General features: G+C 45.3%; 1 pseudogene; it reads left to right on the top strand.

The window, feature by feature from the left end:
• Positions 1-509: 509 nt before the first annotated feature.
• LOC135521620 (prolyl 3-hydroxylase 3-like) lies at positions 510-12,685 on the top strand (annotated as a pseudogene).
• Positions 12,686-15,558: the final 2,873 nt, after the last annotated feature.

Raw genomic sequence — 15,558 nt, 5'->3', positions numbered from 1 at the left:
TAACAAATTACTTTGTAGTCAAACAGGGTAAAAATGTTACATGTTGCATGTTCACTGCCACATTTAATGCTGATGAACAAATTACTTTGTAGTCAAACAGGGTAAAAATGTTACATGTTCAGACCTGCCAGGATTGATGTTTGGCCTATATAGCCTAAATAGTATGATTGAAGAAATTCTGCTATGAAAATATAGGAGACTATGAAGACTGACAGTTTTTTGTGTGTGTAGCCTATACAGTGTTATGAATGAGTGTGTGTAGACTGTAGGCATGTACACTAAGCTAGACTATAATATTATTTTAGCATTATTTTAGTGCTTCCAAACACTGTTATTTACTGTGTCAATAAATCTACTTTCAAGTGTACTGCCTCTCTTTTTCTTCACCCATCCCACTCCTTCTCCTCCTCCCCTCATCACTACCTAGCACGCCTTTCCTGCCTTTCCCCACTTTACTGGTCTAGGCCCTGGTCTAGGCCCTGCCCCCCCCCCCCCCTCTCTTTCTCCAAAATAACCACGGCATGCTATGGCGCTTTTCGCAAATCACACCTCTGTCTACGTGGCGCTGCACATCCCTTTTATTCACTATCTTTTCTCATTCTTCGATTTCACCTCTCCTGTTGCAGGCATCGGGGCTTCTGCAGGATCTGCGTCCGGACTCATACCCTCTTACGATGTTTTGTATTATACCGGGGTACGTGCATACTTTAGCGAGGAGTGGGAGAAAGCTGCGGAGCTGCTCGAAAAGTCGATGACGACCCGTGAGGCTCTGTTTCGGACACGACGGCAGTGCCATGAATGTCTGCCAGCGGGACATGACAGGCTCCCAAAACTGGGTGTGTTTGTGTTTACTGTGTTGTATGTGGTCGATTCATAGGGTATGTGTGATATGTCTTTCTGTCTCCACGTGTGTGCTGTGTGCATGCATTAACTATATAAAATTATAAGTTTGCATTCGTGCCTATATATCTCCCGGGAGTCAGTGATGACCCTATCTATCTATGGTCATGAGTGCAAGACAGTCCTGGTATGGTACATTCCAGTAATGTTGCATCTATGTGTGTGTGTGTGTGTCCTCAGACACCGAGAAAGGGAATGTGTGGGATCTATGGGCAGTGGACTGGGTCCAGCGGCGGGCTGAGTGTGTGCGGTTCTGTTTGGGACGGGCTGTCACTCCTGCAGGACAGCTTCCTGTGTCTGCCGTCATCGAGTACGAGTTTAGCACCCGGAACCCCTATAACTTCCTCCAGGTCGTCTACTGGAATGTAACTATTAGCATATTCACCTGCTGTTTCATTATGTTCCTGTGCATATGCGTGGCTAACAGTTGAATTGTAGATCTGAAGTGCTAAGTGCTGCATCATTGCATGCTAAAGCGATAACATTGGTTATTCCACTGGTAGTTAGTTACTCTACTGGTAGTTAGTTACTCTGGTATAAAGCCTATATGACATAATGTGCTGGCTCACTTTACTACATACTGTAGCAACAATACCCTACAACTACAGCTGTGGTCTTCATGCACCCCGGGTCATCTGTACTTAACTTTTCTTGTTCATCGTCTACCTCATCCTCCTGTTATTTTTGCCCTCCTCCCCCCTTTCCCCTCCTCTACCTCGTTCTCGCTCTCTTTCTCCTCCTCTCCTCTGCTCTTCCTCCTTCTCTTCGTCTTTTACCTCATTCTCTATCTCTATCAACTTTTCCTCTCCTCCCTTCTCTTCTTCCTCAGCTAGGGAAAGTGCAGAAGGCGGCGTCAGCAGCCCACACATTCTTTGTGGCCAACCCCAGCCACCTGGAGATGAGGAACAACATTGAGAAGTATAGACGGATGGAGGGAGTAACAGAGGGCGCATTCCAGGATCGAGAGATGGAGACAGAGAAACACTGGGTAATTAAAAAAAAAAAAAGAGTGGGAGGGGGAGGGTTGTGTGTGTCTGAGAAATGGTCAAATACTGTAAATGCTAGATTGGATGCATAAATAAGTATTCATGAATCTCGTTGTAAGAAATATGCTTTGAAGATTCCCACATGTGTCCTGAGGGTTCAAATTCCTCTCTGTGTTTCACCTTAGGTACCTAACCAATCGTAAAATCCCTTTGGGCTCAGTAACGTCTGAGTAACCTTACACAGTAACCTCTGCATGCACCCACAGCCTTCCTGATAACATGTTACTAATGGAGTGTACTATAAATGAGAACACATCATGTGAACTTTACTGGACTTTTGATATCACTAAAGCCTGACAGGAAACAAAAAATGCAGTTCATTTCACTGCTCTGTTTTGTTTGTCTCCTGCAAGTCTTCGTGCTTTCCGTACGTTCTATGCCCATTTGGAGTATAGGCCATCGACGACTCCTCTCCGTCGCACTCTGTTCTTGATGTTTACCAATTATAGCCAACCTTTCAAGTTAACATTCCTCCCTCCTCTTTACCCATAACCTCCATCCCTCTATTAACCACAGGTCCTGTATGACTCCGCCCTCACCTCTGAGGCCTCCTCCGATTGGACGCACGCCGTGGAGAAATGGAGGGAGTGTGTGAACGAGACACTGAGACAGACTGATGAGTGTAGGGCGCAGTGTGAGGTCGCCTCACAGCGGCTCCCTGAGAACAGAGGAGAGGATGGAATGGGCGGGGTGTTTGAGAAGGCTGCAGGTGAGAAAAACATGTTTGTTTGTTTAAAAATTGATATTTTTAAGGGTTTTATATATCCTTATTGAGATAGGACAGTGAAGAGGACTGAAAAGTTGGAGAGATTGTGAGTCAGAAGGGCATGGGTCGGATTTGAACCCATGCTGAGATTGGAAGCTGGGCTGTACACGTGACACTAACCACTGGACCACACAGGTCACAGGAAAAACATGTTTGTGTTCATGAATCTAGTTGTCTATGCAGGGTTATAACTCATTCATTGCTAGTAGGCTGAACCTCTAGTAGGCTGAAAATGTCTGTAAGGTGTTTGTCACTTGTCTGTAAGGTGTTTGTTATCTAGCATTTATAAAGGCCTTATTATAGGGGGAGTGTTACCAAGACAGCTGACTGTAAACAGTATAATGTCACGCAGTGCATATTTGGGTTGGTCCAAAGCAGAGATTGTAATTCTTATTTTTTAATTAAAATAGATTTTTTACCGCTTTTTCTCCTCAATTGGTAGTTACAGTCCTGTCTCATTGCTGCAACTCCCGTACGGACTCGGGAGAGACGAAGGTCGAGAGCTGTGCGTCCTCCCAAACACAACCCAACCAAGCCGCACTGGTTCTTGACACAATTCCCACTTAACCCCGAAGCCAGCCGCACCACACCATATACCTGGCTACCGTGTCAGCGTGCACTGCGCCCGGCCCGCCACAGGAGTCGCTAGTGCGCGATGGGACAAGGACATCCTTGCTGGCCAAACCCTCCCTTAACCCTGACGACGCTGGGCCAATTGTGCGTCGCCCCGTGGGTCTCCCGGTCGCGGCCGGCTGCGGCAGAGCCTGCTTGGACTCGAACCCAGAATCTCTAGAGGCACAGCTAGCACTGCGATGCAGCGACTTAGACCACTACGCCACTCTGGAAGCCTGTAATTAGTTTTACGTGTAGTTGTCCTAGTATTTTATTCGTATGCTATTCTCTACTTTTCTAATCTTTCTCCTTATCATGTGACTTTTATCTCCCGTCCTCCAGCACTCTCCCTCCTGTCCTGCCAGCAGGCCTGTGTGACCCAGGTGGCGACACGATCCTGAAGGATTTCAGCCCAGGAGGACCTCCTACCCAGCATCTACACAGCGCACAGTTCAAAGGTTAGACAGGGGAACGGTCAAATCTGAAGTTACAGTAATGACGCTAACGACAATTATGGCGGTAACTCTGCTTCTACTGCAGCTGATGATACTGGCCAGGATATGGCACCTGAAATAAATGTATTTTTTTAATGGGCTCTGGTGCTTCATACAGGAGTTGACATATCTAGTAAACAACCAAAGTCCATCTCCCTCTCTCTCTCTCACCTATTTCCTGCAGCGGGCGATCTAGGAGGAGCAGTGCATTCTCTGCGGTCTCTCCTCCTGTTCTACCCCTCAGACAAAGACTCCCTCAGTAACTTGGAGCTCTACACAGAGACACTGGGAGCCGACACTGAGGCACATGGGACAAAGCCCTCCCAGGTACTACTGGTGCTCAGCCTCAAATCAACAACCCCTAGCCTGGCCCACTAGGGAGGTTTCATTTTAGAAACAACACTCCTCAAATTTGATAGATACAATAATGTATCTTACTCTAATGTTTATTTTTTAATAAATATATATATATATATATATATATATATATATATATATATATATATATATATATATATATATATATATATATATATATATATATATATATATATTTTATATATATATATATATATATATATATATATATATTTATATATATATATATAAATATATATATATATATATATATATATATTTATATATATATATATATATTTATATATATATATATAAATATATATATATATATATATATTGGTCGCATACATGCTTTAGTTCCTAGCTCCGACAGTGCAGCAGTATCTAACAATACACACAAATCTAAGTAAAAGAATGGAATTAAGAAATATATAAATATTAGGACGAGCAATGCTGGATTGGCATTGACTAGAATACAGTATATACATATGAAATGAGTAAAACAGTATGTAAACATTATTCAAGTGACCAGTGATTCCATGTCTATGTACACAGAGCAGCCTCTAAGGTGCGTCTAAGCCTCTGTCTCTGTCTTTATATTCTCAGGAGATAGCCAGGTATGTGAGCCACTCACTGCAGGAGAAAAAGCTACTCTACTTCGGAATGGAAAACCTCAACTTCAATTTCACCGACCCGGTATGATAAAGTTGTTTATTGATTATCACTGGATCTGGTTTGGCCCAGAGCCATAAAGTAGCTACTGTATATCTAAGCTATATATGGCTCTGATTTGGTCTGTAACGCTTCTCCTCTTTGTCTGAGGAGGAGTAGGAAGGATTGGACCAATATGCAGTGTGGTAAGTGTCCATGTTAATTTATTAGAACTGAACACACAAAACAAAATAACAAAGTGAATGAAAGAAACAAAACAGTCCTGTCAAGTGAAACAACACACTAAACAGAAAATAACTACCCACACCCATAGTGGGAAAACAGGCTGCTTAAGTATGGTTTTCAATCAGAGACAACAATTGCCAGCTGCCTCTGATTGGGAACCATACCAGGCTGAAAACATAGAACACAAAACATAGAATGCCCACCCCAACTCACGCCCTGACCAAACTAAAATAGAGACCTAAAAAAGGAACTAAGGTCAGGACGTGACAGTACCCCCCTCCCAAATGTGCGGACTCCGGCCGCAAAACCTAAACCCATAGGGGAGGGTCTGGGTGGGCATCTGTCCGCGGTAGTCTTGGCCCATCTCTCCACCATAGTCTTGGCCCACTTAAATGGTGCCTTTGGAGCGGCGACCCTTGCCACCGACCTCGGGCTGGGGACCCTTGCAGCGGGCCCCGAATAGACGAGCGGGAGACCCGGCGGCGCCGGAGTGAAGGGCGGCTCCGGCAGCTCCTGACTGACGGGCGGCTCCGGCAGCTCCTGACTGACGGGCGGCTCCGGCAGCTCCTGACTGACGGGCGGCTCCGGCAGCTCCTGACTGGCGGGAGACTCTGGAAGCACCGGACAGGCGGGAGAACCTGGAGGGAGGAGACGGAGAGACAGCCTGGTGCGTGGGGCTGCCACAGGACCCACCAGGCTGGGGAGACCTACAGGAGGCCTGGTGCGTGGAGGAGGCGCCGGATGGACCGGGCTGTGGGGGAGCACTGGAGCTCTGCGCAGCCTTGGCACCACTCCTCCAGACTGGATGACCACTTTAGCCCGGACCCTCCAGAGTGCAGGCACAGGTTGAACCGGGCTGTGGGTGAGCACTGGAGATCTGGTGCATACCACTCGCACCTCTCCCTTTGGCTCAATGCCCATATTCGCACGGCATGGGCGGAGCGCAGGCATAGGGCGAACTGCACCCTCTCAGCGCCCCGGAGACACAGGAGGCGCAGGATACCCTGGGCCGAAACGCCGTACCGGAGACCAAACACGCTGGGCCGGCACAACACGCCCTGGCTGAATGCCCACTCTCGCATGACACTTGCGGGGGGCTGCGATGTAGCGCACTAGGCTATGCATACGCACTGGGGACACCTTGCGCTTCACTGCATAACACGGTGCCTGCCCGGTCGCTCTCTCGCCACGGTAAGCACGGGGAGTTGGCTCAGGTCTCCTACCCGACTTTGCCAATCTCCCCGTGTGCCCCCCCCAAAACATTTTTGGGGCTGCCCCTCGTGCCTGTTGCGCTGCCTTACCTCATGCCGCCGCCGCTCAGCTTTTGCTGCCTCCAGCTCTGCCTTGGGGCGGCAAAATTCCCCAGCCTGTGCCCAGGGTCCCTTGCCGTCCAATATCTCCTCCCAAGTCCAGGAGTCCAGAACCCTCTGCTCCTGGTTACCACGCTGCTTGGTCCGTTTGTGGTGGGTAGTTCTGTAACGCTTCTCCTCTTCATCTGAGGAGGAGTAGGAAGGATCGGACCAATATGCAGCGTGGTAAGTGTCCATGTTAATTTATTAGAACTGAACACACAAAACAAAATAACAAAGTGAATGAAAGAAACGAAACAGTCCTGTCAAGTGAAACAACACACTAAACAGAGAATAACTACCCACACCCATAGTGGGAAAACAGGCTGCCTAAGTATGGTTCTCAATCAGAGACGATTGCCAGCTGCCTCTGATTGGGAACCATACCAGGCCAAACACAAAGAAATAGGAAAAAACAGAACACAAAACATAGAATGCCCACCCCAACTCACGCCCTGACCAAACTAAAATAGAGACCCAAAAAAGGAACTAAGGTCAGGACGTGACATGGTCACTCACATTTACTTTCAAACTGAACGATACAGCAGTTTGTTCCTTTTGTGTTTTTTCCCCTCCCATATAGGATCTCTGGACTCCAGAGGAGGTTGTTCCTAAATTGCTAAGAGACACATGGAGGTAAGAGGAAACGTGAAGGAGAAAGTTACTGCAAAAGAGGACGGGAGTGTGGAGAGAAAGGGCCTTGAAGTGCCACTGGGCGGTTGAAAGCCATTTCCTTTTTGATTTCCAGAGCAGAAAAGGAAGTGCTGAATGAGAAAATGAAGGGGAGAGAGAAAGAGGTGAAGATGGACGATAGTGGATTCTATGCAGGTAAGGGTAAACATTAGTGTTTGGCATGTTACAAGCACACATTGACAGATTGGTAATGACAAAAAAACATAATTGGCTCGGGTCTCTGAGGATTGGGAAACACTAATCTGATAAACATTTATTTGATTTAAATGTTTGTGTGCGTGTGTGTGTGTGTGGACCCTCTTCCTGTGTCTCACTCACACCTCCGTTCTGTTCCCTCCCCAGGGGGTCCCGTACCTCAGGTTGGTGTCACCATCAGCATGGATGACAATTCTTTAAATGGAACTAATCGCGTCATGCTGGACGGAGTTCTAGATCAGAAGGAATGCGATACAGTACTGCGCCTAGCTACCGTAAGCTTGCATATGATTCGCTCAGGAAACAAGACTCCTTCCAACACAGGAAGAGAAGTTCAACAGAGATATGGAATTTGAATGAGCCCTGTCCCTTTGGTGTTTCCCATTGGATTGGAAATAATAACTAAACCTGCAATATAGTGAAAATCACACCGAGCATATCAGGGGCTATATACAGTATATATATACAGTCAAATTTTTGGACACACCTTCTCATTCCAGGGTTTTTCTTTATTTTTACTATTTTCTACATTGTAGAATAATAGTGAAGACATCAAAATTATGAAATAACACATATGGAATCATGTAGTAACCAAAATAGTGTTAAATAAATCAAAATATATTTTATATTTGAGAATCTTCAAAGTAGCCACCCTTTGCCTCGATGACAGCTTTGCACACTCTTGGCATTCTCTCAACCAGCTTCAAGAGAAATGCTTTTCCAAGTCTTAAAGGAGTTCCCACATATGGTGAGCACTTGTTGGCCCCTTTTCCATCACTCTGCGGTCCAACTCATCCCAAATCATCTGATGGTCATCTGATGCAGCACTCCATCATTCTCCTTCTTGGTCAAATAGCCCTTACACAGCCTGGAGGTGTGTTTTGGGTCATTGTCCTGTTGAAAAACAAATGATAGTCCCACTAAACCCAAACCAGATGGGATGGCGTATCACTGCATAATGCTGTGGTAGCCATGCTGGTTGATTGTGCTTTGAATTCTAAATAAATCACTGACAGTGTTACCAGCAAAGCAAAGCAACCCCACACCATCACACCTCTTCTTCCATGCTTCACGGTGGCAACCACACATGCGGAGATCATCTGTTCACCTACTTTGTGTCTCACAAAGACACGGGTTAGAACCAAAAATCTCAAATTTGGACTCGTAAGACCAAAGAACAGATTTCCACCGGTCTAATGTCCATTGCTCATGTTTCTTGGCCCAAGCAAGTATCTTCGTCTTATTGGTGTCCTTTAGTAGTGGTTTATTGCAATTCGGCCATGAAAGCCTGATTCACGCAGTCTCTTCTGAACAGTTGATGATGAGATGTGTCTGTTACTTGAACTCTGTGAAGCATTTATTTGGGCTACAAATTCTGAGGCTGGTAACTCTAATGAACTTGTCCTCTGCAGCAGAGGTAACTCTGGATCTTCCATTCCTGTGACGGTCCTCATGAGAGCCAGTTTCACCATAGCGCTTGATGGTTTTTGCGACAGCACTTAAAAAAAACGTTAAAAGTTCTTGAAATGTTCAGTGTTGATTGACCTTCATGTCTTAAAGTAATGATGGACTGTCGTTTCTCTTTGCATATTTGAGTTGTTTTTGCCATAATATGGACTTGGTCTTTTACCAAATAGGGCTACCTTCTGTATACCAACACTACCTTGTCACAACACCTCATGAAGCTGGTTGAGAGAATGCCAAGAGTGTGCAAAACTGTCATCAAGGCAAAGGGTGGCTACTTTGAAGAATCTCAAATATAAAATATATTTTGATTTGTTTAACACTTTTTTGGTTTTGATTCCATATGTGTTATTTCATAGTTTTGATGTCTTTACTATTATTCTAAAATGTAGAAAATAGCAACAACAAAAAAATAAGAAACACGTTTGAATGAGTAGGTGTGTTCAAACTTTTGACTGTTACCATATATATATATATATATATATACCATATATGTTACCATATATATATATATATTTATACACTTTATGAATTTAGGCCATGATCTTTATGGTTCTTAGGGATATGAGCCAGGGGTGGATTTGGAATTCAGCAATAACAGAAGTATTCAAAAAGGGCTATGAGCTCATATCCTCCATGATGACTTCCTGTGTTGTCCCTGACAGACTCCTGCGTCCGCTGGGGATGGTTACCGGGGGTGACGGTCCCCACACACAACACATGAGAAGTTTGAGGGCCTGACTGTCCTCAGAGCTGTCAAGGTGAGAACGATGGATCTGGAGATGAAATCTATCTATGTCTGTCTTATCTCTCACATGGCCACATAGCTAATGAACAGTTAAACACTTTTCTGCTTTGCAGTTGGCTCAGGACGGCATGGTGAACCAATCAGACGCTAAGCTGCTGCATGAGATGGGGGAGAGGGTGAGAACCCTCCTGCACTCCTACTTCAGGAGCCCCTCAGGACTCCATTTCTCTCCGACACACATCTAGTGTGCCGCAGCGCCATCACAGGTATGGTCCACTCAAGCAATGCCCTCTATTTCTTGAAATGATGGTTCCACATCTTCATATTTCATGTTCATTTCCATCTGTTCTGTTGACTCCATTATGTATTACATTTGTGCGTCTCAATGCAAAACGCTTTTCCCATTTCTAGTGTAACCCAATAGCTAACCCCGGACTTGTATCAGCTGTCTTATCTGCTCTGTGTTATGTCACCCGTTGTGTTACCGGGGTCGTGTTCATTAGGGCATGCAATGGAAAACTGTCTACAACGTTTTGCAACGGAAAACTAAAATGAGTGTTTCTTATTGGACAACTCCAGGATGTCCCTATATTTCAGTCCATTTTCTTCTGCTTGGTGCTGTTAGGTTCTAATTTTCAGAGTAAAAACTCGACTGACACTCTGAAAGCTCAAACCAAGTATATTCTTCCCAGAGGGTCAATACAGCTGCAATAGACAAAGACATGTTTACAATAGTTGTGGTACATGTACCCCACTTTGGGTGGAGTCTCCTCCTTCTCGCTACATTGTATCTTTATTGCTAGGCAGGAAATGTAAGTGATACGGGCCATAAACTTTTCTTTCTTCCTTAACGTGACCTGACCGTGACCCCCTTCATCGCTAATCCATGGCTCTCTCCCCTTATCAATGCCTGCCACATGTGATCATTTTCCCTGCACTCAGCACATTCTAAGCTTAATTGTACACACCATATACCTTCCTCCTAACCATTCACTTCTGGTGTAGACCCTCTGAACCTAAGCACTCGATATTGCATTAGGATACCTGATAATTAACCCTATCCCAAGTTTAGGAATTAGTACCCAGAATCTATCGGTGCCGAATGAACATGGCCCTCATTTTGTGTGTCCTGTCCAGGGGACCAGGAGTTGAGACTGGACCTGTCTCACCCTGTTCATGTGGACAACTGTCTACTGGAACCTGAGACCAGACAGTGCTGGAGAGAACCACCTGGCTTTACACACAGAGACCTGAGGTACACACACACACATTCATACGCACAAGCTGTCAGGACGCAAAAACACACACACGCATACTGGCAAAACTATGCATGCACAGACATGTAATTACACTTAAAAAAAACACACACAAGACTTGGAAATTGAGTTATATAATACCACATACACTCCCGTGTGTATGTAATTGGACAGTGAAGCTAAAATTGTAAATCTGTCTCTATACTCCAGCAGTATGGATTTGAGATCAACGGTTTCATACGAGGCGACAGTACAGAATGTAACTTTTATTTGAGGGTATTTTCATACATATCTGTTTTACCATTTACAAATGGAAACACTTTATGTATTTTGTCGCCAATTGGCAGCTTCATTAAATAGTACCCGCAAAACACCAGTCTCAACGTCAACAGTGAAGAGGCAACTCCGGGATGCTGGCCTTTTCCTCTCTCTCTCTCCCTCTTTTCCTCTCTCTCTCTCCCTCTTTTCCTCTCTCTCTCTCTTTTCTCTCTCTCTCTCTCTCTCTCTTTTCCTCTCTGTCTGTCTGTAGGCCCGGGTGAAGCCCACCTGTGGTCGACTGGTGGGGTTCTCCTCCGGTCCTGTCAACCCCCATGGTGTGACCGCTGTGACCGCCGGCCGCAGATGTGCACTGGCCCTCTGGTTCACCAAGGAGAAGCACCACAGGGATATGGTGAGAACTGTTATTGGATTGGTTGCTCTATATAAGCCTGGCTCAGATCAGATACGTTTGGCATGACAATGACCATAGGAGTTGGCAAGACAGCACAAACAGATGGGGGACCAGGCTAACACTACAGAGTTTTTTTAAGTGTTAGTGTTGCCCCTAACCACTTTTTAAAAATAAATATATTGTATTAATAGTTAGGTAGGCGAAGCTGATCCTAGATCAGCAGTTAAGGTGAACTTCTACCACAAGCGGTGAAGTTACAAAAGGGACTGCAAGGTTATTGTTTATAGCAACATACTGTACATAGCAACAAGATCAGCTGCAGACAAACAAACAGAACGTACATGCAAATGTAATGGTTGTTGCTTTTTCATTTTTCCCCATCTAGCGCTGACATCTCAAAGCTATTTTCCCTATGCTAATTCACTTTTTGTTTACATATCTCTTTTGAACAATAAGTCTACGGCAGTTAGGGTTGGCAGTCAAATAACATAGGCACTTCGATTTGACCGTTGGTCAGTTTATTTGAACATGAGGACAGTTCTGGCACAATTTTCCCTAGATTTGAAAGGAGCACTTCTGCTTCTTACCCAGCTAGCCTGGAATTTGTCTGATCACGGCCGTGGTGTGAATAAGGTCCATTCAACCTCACTTTATCTTACATTACTGTACCTTCTGTGCCTCATGCAGGAGAGGGAGGAGGCCGAGGCCCTGTGGGCTGCGGATGGACAGAGTGTGACGAAAGGAAGAGAAGTAAAAGAGGAGGGAAGAGAGGGCACCGCTTCCCCTGCTCAGAGTGGTAGAAGCTGAAGCCAGTCGTCGAGGAGTAGAGGGAGGGGCAGGGTGACAGGGGGAAAGGACGAGCTGTGATGAGCTGCTGTGATGGATTTAAAGACTGAACCACCCACGCTGAACAACGGGGTAGTCCTGTTCACCTCCCTGTCCTACTTGGTGGACCATCCCGGTCCAGCCACCAGTCCCCTCTCCCAAAAGACCATGAACTCTTCTCTATTTTTACACCAGGCTTTTCAATCCCTACCCACGCTCTTTCGTTCTCTCGCTACCTCTTTCGCTCTCTCTCTGTGAGACCATTTGTGAAAGAAGGTATTTTTTGTGTGTCTTTCCATCCCCTCCATTGACAATCAGTCCATTTGTGTTAGTGTAGGCCTTAGTGTTTGCTGTGTAATAATTGTTACATACCTGCTGGAGAAAAGTAAAAGAAATTGAATAAAAAGTATTCAAAATGGTGGAGAGAGTGGCGAGAGTGGGAATGAAAAAGCCATAGCTGAGGTGCTTCCGAAGTTGCATCTCCCATCTGTCGGGAAAGAGGTATAAGTGGGAGAGAGAGACTTTAGAAATCCCCTTTATTGGGTCAATGCCATACATTGCACGTTAAAACCATGACCTATTAAACATCGACATCCACAAAATCTCTTATACACAACCCTGTCCAAGGTTAAAATATCAACTCCAAACCTCCTGCATGATCAACTGTTTAACCCTTTACACTTATACCCGTTTAGGGGTTGAACATGGCAGATTTAGAACGCAGTGGCTGTACGGTAAAACGCTATCCACGACGTCAGAGCTCTGGCTTTGCACTTCACAGCGCTGTATGGGTTTTGACTGACCGCCGTTTTGGATTTGAGCACCGCGCACGACAAGACGTTGCCCCCATCCCACCTGGTAATTGGGCCACCTTCGCAAATGATGCAGGGTTGCGTTCTAGTTCCTCAACGGCACAGCTGGGAGAGCATTTTCCAGGAATATCTTTTCATAATACTGAATGTATCTCGATGATTTTCTGATTTCGTTGTCAACAAAAGCGGCGAAAAGTACAGTAACTGTCAAATGCACAAACTGAGTGTATTGTTTCGATTCAGTCTTGTGTCAGTTGAACTGTTGCGTACTCACCTTTGGTCCAATAATTCCCCATTATCTACAAAATGTTCCCTTTCAATTGCTACCATGGTTATGCATATGGTTTTCATATTTATTCTGGAAGAAACATTTCAATTTAGCCCTATCCATATAGGCCAATGCCCACGAGTGTAAAGGGTTATAAAACAACAACTGCATGTGACTAGAGAGAGAGACTGAAGGAGAAGTGGGGGGGTTGAGATAATGGGGATAGGTGTGGATTCGTAGAGTCCATTAACTGATTACCTCAGTGCCAGGCTGCCCTTTAACTGTGTGGAGATAAAGACCATGAAACCAAGAGAGGGTTAATGTTTGAGTGTCAGAGATGGAGGAGGGGAAGGGAAGAGAGGAGAGAGGTAGACAGATAAGGAGAAAGAGATATCACACCTGCTCAGGGACTAGACCCTGCAGTTCAGAAACACTGACATAGAAAGGGAGGGGGAGATAGACCAAGCCCTGCAATGCATTAAAAACTGATGCTTACGGGGGGAGAGAGAGGGAGAGGCAGAAAGAGACAGAGAGAGGTATGCAGAAGGGGGGAAGGATAGAAAGAGAGATTACCGTTAATCCCTCATAAATGAGTGCATTTGTTTATGAAGCTTAGGAAACCTCTCCCATTTAGAATATGGAATCATAATCCAACTAGAAATCATTTAATAATTCACATCCAGTCGGACACACTCACATCTTCTCTCCCATTAAAACACTCCCCAATTTATATCTCCCACCCTTCTCCCCCTCCTCGCATTACTGAGTCACGGTCAGTCAAGCACTGTTTACCACCCATATTAACTCTCTCACCACCCCCGCCATCCCGTGTCATAATCCGCGGGTGCTGCAGAATTGGGTCGACTGGCCTGTTAATGGACCTCCTGGTTTTAACCGCTTCCATCCCTTAGGCTACCCTCTCCAGCTGCTGTTTCCCTTAAAGGCCCAGTTCATCTGTGTTTGAGCAGGCATACATCCATGTCATGCATCTCAAGCACCCCACTATCTAGCGTCAAATGATGTGTCTATATGGTGTTTCCTCTAATTGACTAAGGATACACATCCATATTATATACAGTATATACACTTAAGTGTACAAAACATTAGGAAAACCTCTTTCCATGGCACAGGCTGACCAGGTGAAAGCTATGATCCCTTATTGAGGTCAATCGTTAAATGCACTTCAATCAGTGCCGATGAAGGGGAGGAGACAGGATAAAGAAGGATTTTTACACCTTGAGACAATTGAGACGTGGATTGTGTATGTGTGCCATTCAGAGGGTGAATGGGCAAGACAACATATTTAAATGCCTTTGAACGAGGCAAGGTAGTAGGTGCCAAGCACACCGGTTTGTGTGAAGAACTGCAACAGTGCTGGGTTTTTCACGCTCAACACTTTCCGGTGTGTATCAGAATGGTCCACCAGGAGGACATCCAGCCAACTTGACAAAACTGTGTGGGACGCATTGGAGTCAACATGGGCCAGCATCCCTGTGAAACGCCTGACACCTTGTAGCGTCCATGCCCCGACCAATTGAGGCTTTTCCTTCCTCCATGCAACTCAATATTAGGAAGGTGTTCTTAATGTTTTGTACACTCAGGGTATATACATGTCAATATCCATATATCCTTTTCAGTATGTCCTACTAAGATTTAAGCAAACATTAGCCACTGTAAGGCTGGTTTAAATGTACCCTTTTTGATACTTGTATAGTGTCAAGTCGAGTGATCCTGTCATATTAACTAGTTCATGTAGTTGCACGCTTGTAAGTTAGTGCCGTCAGACTATAGAAGCACATAGGTCCAAGGTGACAAAGACAGGCTGATAAAAGTATCACAACAATTGACCAAGACAGGGTTGTTTAGTATTAGGTAGGCTTTCACTTCAGTGTCTTCCCAGGTCGTTTGCCCATGGCGGATTCCTCTGGCAGTGCGATTTGACATTTAACCCCATCCTCCCCTTCCCTCTGTTTAAGACTGGGACAGAGAGACAGTGGGGGCTGCTAATGGCTGTAGTATTATTATTATGTTGTATAGCATCACAGAGCAACAGAAGGCTCAGTGCTCTTTCCTGGCTGTCACATCCCAGCTGCAGCCAAAAGCTGCTCTGCAGGCTCACTGCTGACGCGTGTAACTTAGCCGAATGTGCGAGACCAATAGAGACGACCCACACAAAGCTTAACAGATTATAATTCTCTGCCCC

The sequence above is a fragment of the Oncorhynchus masou genome, chromosome 30, assembly GCF_036934945.1.
Source record: "Oncorhynchus masou masou isolate Uvic2021 chromosome 30, UVic_Omas_1.1, whole genome shotgun sequence".
Lineage (NCBI taxonomy): Eukaryota > Metazoa > Chordata > Actinopteri > Salmoniformes > Salmonidae > Oncorhynchus > Oncorhynchus masou.
The sequence above is the reverse complement of the archived record's forward strand: the minus strand, read 5'-3'. Positions and strand labels throughout refer to the sequence as shown.